Source organism: Nerophis ophidion, linkage group LG15 (genome assembly GCF_033978795.1).
Source record: "Nerophis ophidion isolate RoL-2023_Sa linkage group LG15, RoL_Noph_v1.0, whole genome shotgun sequence".
NCBI classification, from domain to species: Eukaryota; Metazoa; Chordata; class Actinopteri; order Syngnathiformes; family Syngnathidae; genus Nerophis; species Nerophis ophidion.
In genome coordinates this window covers 33,948,734-33,958,567 of record NC_084625.1, presented here as the reverse complement: position 1 = coordinate 33,958,567, position 9,834 = coordinate 33,948,734, and positions in this window count along the sequence as shown.

The following is a 9,834-nucleotide window of genomic DNA, read 5'->3' as shown; positions in this document are numbered from 1 at the left end:
GATCAATGACTTCCTGATGGACCGAAGACAACACGTGCAGCTTGAGAAGATTGTCTCGGACAGTCGAACCACGAACAGTGGTACTCCTCAGGGCAGTGTACTTTCCCCCTGGCTTTTCTCCCTGTATGAAAACTGCTGTACCTCCAGTCACCAGTCGGTAAAGCTGCTCAAGTTTGCGGATGACACTACCCTCATCGGGCTCATCTCGCATTGCGACGAGTCCGTCTACAGGAGAGGGGTGGACCGGCTGGCATCCTGGTGCAGCCTCAACAACCTGGAGCTGAACGCCCAGAAAACAGTGGAGATGATCATGGACTTCAGGAAAGTCACAGCCCCAACATCCTGCCTCACCCTTATTGACTCTCCCACCCCTGTCTCCATTTTGGACTCCTTCCTTTTATTGGGCACCACCATCACCCAGGACCTCAGGTGGGAGCCATCCATCATCCCCCTCATTAAAAAGGCACAGCCCGCCGGTAGGAAGCCACCAGTAAGACCCAGGACACAATGGCGAGCATACAGTACGTCTCCCAGATGGCCTGGGAATGCCTCGGGATGGGTTGAGGGAAGCCTGGGCTTCTGTGCTGCCCCGGCCACTTGACCTTGGATAAGGGGAAGAAAATGGATGGATAGATGGATGGATTAATTCTTAAACAAGATTCCTGTCTCAACAAATGTCAATATTTTTGTGAAAGTTTGTACTGTTTGAAAACAATATAGAGCGCTTTACAGTACTTTGTATCAAGCAACATAACGATGGGTGAGGGATAAACTTTCTATTTAATAACAAAGTCAAAACAATAAGAACTCACTGAACCGTCTTCATACCAGCTGCCTTGCTGACACGCACACACGCACTGTCACTAACCCTTTGCTGCACTCAATGTTTGAAATTACAAACCTCTCTGACTTTAACAGCCAGGTCACTCCAATAATTAAGAATAAAAAAACTTAATCCACTTTACCTTGTCAGTTGATTGTCTTGGCATGCAGCGTAAAGGAGAATCAGGGGGGGAGGAAGCAGTGTTGACAACGCTGTAAATACAAACCACACATTGCTTGTCCATTGCTTTTTTTTGGCTCATATTAAGCTATTAAAACTAGAAAAATGCTGTACAGCGGCTAAACAGCACCTGCAAAGCTCACAAAGTTGTAAAATAGCTGACATCAGCACTGATGTGCTAACGAGATGTGCTGCCGGGCACAAAATGGCTGCAAGGCACACAATGGGTAAAAAAATGCATACCCTGAGACAAAGTTTGTACATCAAAGCATATTTTTATCAGGTCTGTGGTTCGAAAAGTTCATACAATGAGGGGGCATACATGTAGGTTCCACTGTATATGTATTTGACATTGTTTTGCGCATGTACAATTATAATTATTCTCTCAGAAATGTATCGTGTGTTCGTATTTGTGGGTGCCTGAAACAAATAATTTGAATTTGCGTTGTATCTGCGACGTTTCGCTGGCATTGTGGTGACGAGTTGTTCTCTCGTTGGTGCAGCGGAAGATGGGACACACCGTGAGGGTAGGGATAAGAATTTATTAATATAATAAAACAAACTAAGCACAAAAACACTTGCACAAAGACATTAACCAAAAACCAACAGAACTAGCTTGGGAGCTAGAAAGAACAAAAGGCGCTAGCGTGGAAGCTAGGACATAAACAAACAAAATAGCATATAAGCTAACAAGTACACAAATATAGATTTACCACCATGTTGGAAGAGCGGCGTCAGCTGTTGCGTGTAGCAAGCAAGAGTCCAAGACTGAATGTCAAACAAAGGCGGGCATGTATAGAGAGATAAATAATCAAGGGCAGGTGTACGTGATCACACGGAAGGCAGGTGACACAAGTGCGTTGCTGGGACAACAGAAATAAACCAGGAAGTGCCACAAAGAACTGAGGAAGACAAACACTAGACAGAATGTGATATCAAACAGAACCAAAACCAAGAATATGCCATGATCCAAGACGTGGATCATGACAGTATCATGGAATTGTCCAAAATGTTTTGGTATCCTGGAGCATTCAAAGTTAATTTCACTGGAACTAAGGAGCCAAGCCCAACTCCTGAAAAACAACCCCACAACATAATTCCTCCTCCACCAAATTTCACACTCGACACAATGCAGTCCGAAATGTAGCATTCTCCTGGTAACTTCCAAACCAAGACTGGTCCATCAGATTGCCAGATGGAAAAGCGTGATTCATCACAACAGAGAACGCGTCTCCACTGCTCTCAAGTCCAGTGGCGACGTGCTTTACACCACTGCATCCCACGCTTTGCATAGGACTTGGTGATGTATATGTTTGTAGATGCAACTGCTCGGCCATGGAAACCCATTCCATGAAGGTCTCTGCGTAGTGTATGTGGGCTAATTGGAAGGTCACATGAAGTTTGGAGCTCTGTAGCAACTGACTGCAAAAAGTCGGCAACGTCTTTGCACTATGTGCCTCAGCCTCCGCTGACCCACCTCTCTGTCTGTTTATGCGGCCTACCACTTTGTGGCTGAGTTGCTGTTGTTAACAAAATCTTCCATTTTCTTATAATAAAGTCGACATTTCACTTTGGAGTATTTAGGAGCGAGGAAATTTCACGACTGGATTTTTTGCACAGGTGACATTCTATGACAGTTCCACGCTGGAAATCACTGAGAGCGGCCCATTCTTTCACATTTTTTTTAGAAACAGTCTCCATGCCTAAGTGCTTGATTTTATACACCTGTGGCCGGGCCAGGTTATTAGGACACCTGATTCTGATCATTTTGATAGGTGGCCAAATACTTTTTGAAATATAGTGTATAACTATGAAACAACAGTAAGTAACTATATATTAACAGTAAATTATCAAGTAGATTAAAAATGGTTTCGAGAAAATAATACAACTAAACTTTGACTCCGCACTTCGTCCTTGTCCACCCAAATCGGGACTGTCCATTTCTGGTAAAGGTGGATGCTTCTCATTCTGGGATAGGGGCCATTCTTTCCCAGCGGTCAAAAGTTGATAACTTGCTTCAGCCATGTGCATTTTTATCCAGGCGACTCTCTCCAGCTGAACTGAATAACGATGCTGACAACAGGGAGCTGTTAGCCATCCAGGAGGCATTAGTGTATTGGAGACATTGGTTAGAGGGGGCAAGGCACCCGTTCCAGATTCTGACAGACTATAGGAACCTTCTCGTCATCGGGTCAGCTCGAAGGATCAAAAACCAACGGGCAAGGTGGCAACAGTTCTTTTCCCGATTCGATTATGCCTTGTCTTACAGACCCATTTCAAAGAACCGGAAAGCGGACGCGGTATCCAGAGTGCACATGGTGGTGAATGCGTACCCGTCTACCCTTGAGACCATTTTGCCACCAACTTATATTGTGTGAATGGTCATCTGGAGAGTACAGGACCGAGTAAAAAAGACTCTTCAGGCTCGTCCAGGACCTGGGGGCGGACCACCAGGCAAGTTGTACGTCCACCGCAAACTTCTGTCCCAGGAACTGAATTGTGCACACTCCAGTCTGTTTTTCTGCCGTCCTGGGTTCCAACGAACACAAGGGAGTTGATCGCTGCTTGTTCCGCCTGTGTTCGCAGTAAACCGTCGCACCGACCACCGGCTGGCCTCCTACGCCCACTGCCAATTCCCGCTCCCCATGGTCGCACATAGCTATGGACTTCGTCACTGGGTTCCCCGTCTCGAAAGGTAACAACACCATACTCACCATTTTCGACCGTTTTTCTAAGGCAGCCCTCTTCGTACCTCTGCACAAGCTGTCCTCCTCCTCCGAAATCGCGGACCTCAACACAAGATTCCCATGAATATCGTATCTGACCGAGGCCCCCAGTTTACCTCTAAGGTATGGAAAACATTTTGCAAGGAGAACGGGGCCTCGGTCAGCTTCACCTCTGGATGCCATCCCCAAAGCAATGGACAGGCCGAGAGAGCCAATCAGAGCTTAAAGTCCATGCTTCGCTGTATTGCCCGACATCAACCCACATCCTGGAGCAAGTACATTCTGTGGGTAGAGTACTTCTACAACGCGATGAAGGGCTCCGGCACCGGTATGTCCCCCTTTGAGTGTTTTTTGGGTTATCAACCCCCCCATGTTTCCCCATCAGGAACTCGAGATCGTGGTACCCTCTACCAGGGCCCACATCAGGAGGTGTCAGAGGGTGTGAATATCCACCCGTACGGAACTAGTGAGGGCATCTAAGAGGATGTGTCCCAGTGCCAACAAACATCGCATCCCGGCCCCTTCCTTTCAGCCGGGACAAAAAGTCATGTTACTCGCAAAGGACCTCAGCCTCCAGGTACCGTCCAAAAAATTAGCACCCCGTTTTGTTGGTAAAGTGAAGTGAATTATACTTATATAACGCTTTTTCTCTAATGACTCAAAGCGCTTTACATAGTGAAACCCAATATCTAATTTTTACATTTAAACCAGTGTGGGTGGCACTGGGAGCAGTTGGGTAAAATGTCTTGCCCAAGGACACAACGGCAGTGACTAGGATGGCGGAAGCGGGGATTTTATACACCTGTGGCCACGCCAAGTGATTAGGACACCTGATTCTAGCTATCAAGAACATTGACCAGCGTTTCAATTCAAATTATATCAATTCCATTACCAACCCGGCATCTGTTAAATTGGGCTCTCCCACACTAAGTCAAGCAACACCCTGTGGTCCACGTGTCCCAAATAAAACCAGTGGCGGAGAGCGCTCTACCTCCCCCTGCCCCTACCCCGCGTCCCAGCCCCCCTAGGTTCCTGGATAACGACAAACCAGATTGGACAGTAAAGGAAATCATCAGGGTCCATGGACATGGTAGGAGGCCGGTGTACCTGGTCGACTGGGAGGGATACAGACCAGAGGACAGATCTTGGGTGCCAGCCCTTCTACCGCGCCAACCTGGGGGCCATCAGACGCTCGTCGGTTGCCTCACTTAAGAAGGGGGGTACTGTCACAGCGCAGTCTCGAACCCATATTTCTCCGGCAACAAGATCCAACACTCAGTCTGGAAGGATGCCAGGACACGCCCCCGCTCACGCCCCCGCTCACGCCGATCGCTTCTGCCCACGCTTCGCCGCAGCTGCAGACGGTCAGCAAGCAGCGCACCAGGAAGTCATAATGACTAGTCGCTCCTTGAAACCTACGTCGGAACATTGTTAGCTCTCAGTAGTAAGCATTACGTCTCTGGCTTCCCTCTTGTTGTCCTCGCCCTAGTTCTCTGTGTCCTTTTGTCTTTTTGCCTCATGTCCCTTTGTCTCCCTCGCAGTACACTCCTTGTTCCGTGTGCTCGAGCCCAGTGCCTCGACCTCCATCCGGATTTTGGACTGCCTCCCTCGAACCTCAACCCTTGACTGGACACGGAGCTTGTCGCTTCTCTCCTGCCCTCGACCTCCTACCTGTCCCCGGACTTCCTTTGTGCCTCGCCCTCTTGGACTGACAAAAAATACATCCATCAAGCACGAACAAAATCCTCTGGTATTATTCACACTGTTAATTCCACACTTAGTCTTGCAACCAACACGTAAAGTAGCATACACCTCCCACACAATCATCAAAGGTTACAATAAACCCGGTAACCTAAGTTTCTTCGTGGTGTCCTCTCCTTCCACCCCTCACGTCCATAACAAAAATGAGGCAATACGCATGTGTCAGCAGCCAAATTTGGAGCTTTTGTAACCCGTTTTGAAATGTTGTTTTTTTTTTACTTTTTTGTTACTTTTTTGCAACCAACACGTAAAGTAGCATACACCTCCCACACAATCATCAAAGGTTACAATAAACTTGGTAACCTGAGTTTCTTCTTGGTGTCCTCCCCTTCCACCCCTCAAGTACATAACAACAATGAGGCAATACGCATATGTCAGCAGCCAAATTAGGAGCCTTTGTAACCCGTTTTGAAATGGTTTTTTTTGGTTGTTTTTTTTAACAGCAGCATGGGACAAATGTAGTCATTCAGGGGCCCAAGGCAAACCGAGGACCTCCACATGAAAAAAAATATTTATTTACCATGTTGTTAGAAACTGAGGGGCCTGATATCCTAAAATTCAAATACCACACGCTAAAAAGGATGTGCAAACTATAATATTGTGTGTACTATTAGATGGCATGTTGTCTGTGATCTACTAAGACCAATAACTGGGGAAGACCGCCTTATTTAAATTACTTTTTTTTCCTGTACTACTATTAGCTGTGGCCTATTGAAAAATAGTTTCCCTCCTCTTTCATTTTAATATGGGCTCCAACCTATGTATGATGCAGCACACATATTTAATCTGTTACACCTTTTCTGCAATATAGAACCGCAATCAAAACAACAGAAACTATCTGTAGCTCGCTGATATGCGCCCTGCAGAAAGGAGGTGGACTATCACAACAACAGTGCATTGGTACAGCTAAATGATCCAAACGCACGGAAATGCATCTTGAATGGCAATTTTTCATATACACTGGGAGCTATGTTATAACAATACATTTCCTAAATTAAAAAAACAAACGTCATTTTAAAAAGAAATGCCAATAGACATAAAAACACATCATTTGCATTAGTTTTATTCAGCCTTGTAAGTCATCCAGCGGCCATACAAATTTGAAAATGTTTGATGGATGGTTTCACGGTGGCAGAGGGGTTAGTGCGTCTGCCTCACAATACGAAGGTCCTGCAGTCCTGGGTTCAAATCCAGGCTCAGGATCTTTCTGTGTGGAGTTTGCATGTTCTCCCCGTGAATGCGTGGGTTCCCTCCGAGTACTCCGGCTTCCTACCACTTCCAAAGACATGCACCTGGGGATAGGTTGATTGGCAACACTAAATTGGCCCTAGTGTGTGAATGTGAGTGTGAATGTTGTATGTCTATCTGTGTTGGCCCTGCGATGAGGTGGCGACTTGTCCAGGGTGTACCCCGCCTTCCGCCCGATTGTAGCTGAGATAGGCGCCAGCGCCCCCCGCGACCCTGAAAGGGAATAAGCGGTAGGAAATGGATGGATGGATGGATGATAGATGGTACTTTATTGAGTCCTTCAGGAAAGTTCCCTCAGATATTGCTGAATAGAGGATAGATCTAATATTTTTTATTTCTCATGGTCCAAAGATGTTGAGGGTTCTCCTTCCATTGTCAAACTAGCGCCTATAGAACAGTTTTAGCCTTGATAAATCACACACTGCGTGTTCTGAATAATTACATTTGCATCCTCTCCTTCCAGTATTGTGAGCATATATTCTGTATATTCGTGAAGACAGACACACTAAATGGATTAAGCTCCTTATTCTGCTCACTTAAAGGCCTACTGAAATTAGATTTTCTTATTTAAACGGGGATAGCAGATCCATTCTATGTGTCATACTTGATCATTTCGCGATATTGCCACATTTTTGCTAAAAGGATTTAGTAGAGAACATCGACGATAAAGTTCTCAACTTTTGGTCGCTAACAGAAAAGCCCTGCTTTTACCGGAAGTCGCAGACGATGATGTCACCCATGTGAGGGCTCCTCACATCCTCACATTGTTTATAATGGGAACCACCAACCAAAAAAGCTGTTCGGACCGAGAAAACGACAATTTCCCCATTAATTTGAGCGAGGATGAAAGATTTGTGTTTGAGGATATTGATAGTGATGGACTAAAAGAAAAAAAAAATCAAGTTTATTGGGACGGATTCAGATTTTTTTAGACACATCTACTAGGATAATTCTGGGAAATCCCTTATCGTTCTATTGTGTTGCTAGTGTTTTAGTGAGTTTAATAGTACCTGATAGTCGGAGGGGTGTATCCACAGGTGTCTTGAGGCCAGTGTCTGATGGAAGTCGACGGCAGCTGTATGTACGGCTCATGCTCAGCTGAACTCCGGTAAGTGGCCACTTTTTACCACAATTTTCTCACCGAAAACTGCTTGTTGACATTTGGTCGGGATCCATGTTCGCTGTGATCCATAGTAAAGCTTCACCTCCGGGAATTTTAAACAAGGAATCACCGTGTGTTTGTGTGGCTAAAGGCTAAAGCTTCCCAACTCCATCTTTCTACTTTGACTTCTCCATTATTAATTGAACAAATTTCAAAAGATTCAGCAACGCAGATGTCCAAAATACTGTAAAATGATGCGGTTAAAGCAGACAACTTTTAGCTGTGTGTGTGTCCATCCCGTGACGTCATGCGTATACCTCATCATTCCACGACGTTTTCAACAAGAAACTCCCGGGAAATTTAAAATTGCAATTTAGTAAACTAAAAAGGCCGTGTTGGCATGTGTTGCAATGTTAATATTTCATCATTGATATATAAACTATCAGACTGCGTGGTCGTTAGTAGTGGGTTTCAGTAGGCCTTTAAGAGACGCAATCTTATGCTCACAAGTTTAGTAGATTTGTATGCATGTGTTCTAGTCCATGCAAGCCTTTAGTAGATTATTTTTTACTGCAATTAGTAAGAACATTGATCAGCGTTTCAGAAAGTATAATCAATGTTTGTGGGGAGTTTTATTTTGTTAGTGCAGTTGGACCAAATGTGAAGTGTAGCGCTACTTTTGTGAAGGCCAGAGTTGTGTGACTGGTGGGAAAAAGAAAACTTGAAAAATAGAGCAATTAACAGTTGATATGGTTTTTTTTTTTTGTATGTGATGTTTTGGGGCCCTAGGGGCAACTGCCTGTGTTTGCCTCATGGTAAGTTCACTCCTGACCAGCAGTGTTCAATTCCAACTCGGTATAGCTCTAACTTGCACACAATACTTCCTCGTTCCCCACCAATGACCGTGAGAACTTTTTTACAGGTGGATGTTTTGCCTACATTGCAAATATCAACACACATTGGCGTCATTGGACACATCCTCCTGTTTTTGTGAAACATTTTTTTAACAGGCAACACTTTACATGCAAACTGTCCCTAGTCTGGTAAGGCAGCATACTTTGTTAAATGTTTAGTGTTTGAAGACAGCTGAGAAGAGCTGCAGTGAATGCCAATTAAAGCCATCTTGATGTTCAGACGACACAACTCTTCGCTTCGCAAACACTCCCTGTGTTGTTTTGTTTTCAGATGTGCTAATAGACGCGTCTGCGAGGCGCAATAAGCATGGAGGAGTTGAGCGTGCGTTGCACCCACTCGTACGCATGAAGGGGAAAATGCACACTTGTAGCCTGCGTGGGTGTTTATACACTAAAACAAGCTCACTAATGACTGACATCTTGCATGAGAGTCTGCAACAAAGATGGCATTTAACTGATGAGTCCATTACGTCATTTCATTTAGGCACGGTTCATTTTTTTGTTTTGGATCTTACTGGAACACATCTTTTAAAGCACCAGTCCTCAAAGGGGGTCTTTCATGACACCATGGACGGACAAATAATACCGTTAACAATAAAAGAATAAAAAGGCCATTTGAGTTCAGCACTTTTTAACAGCGTCTACAATTTTATACTTATTTTTACCCAGCCAGGAAAGAATAAAACGTCATCTGTGCTTCAATAAAAAGTCGCCCTTTATTTAAATAATGAGTGTATCTTGCGTATTGTGTGGATAACTCTGCATTCACTGCTTAAGTACAATTTGGCCGCATATTACAAATCTTAACGGCACTGTGGTGTCATTTGTACAGTATTGGGGAAGATACATCTTAATACTTTTTAACCACTACTGTACTTTTAAAATGCATGTATTTGTGCAAAATATATTTATGATCTATCCTGTATGATTTAGTTTCAGTTTCATTCTCAATATGGGCAAAATTAACACTTTAAAAGGTCAGTATAGTCAACTCTGATCTACTGGCTTGATATTTCTGGCATCAGCACGTCTTTTGTTTTCACTTGAGCTGTTTTGTATGATTTTTATAAGGCAACGGAA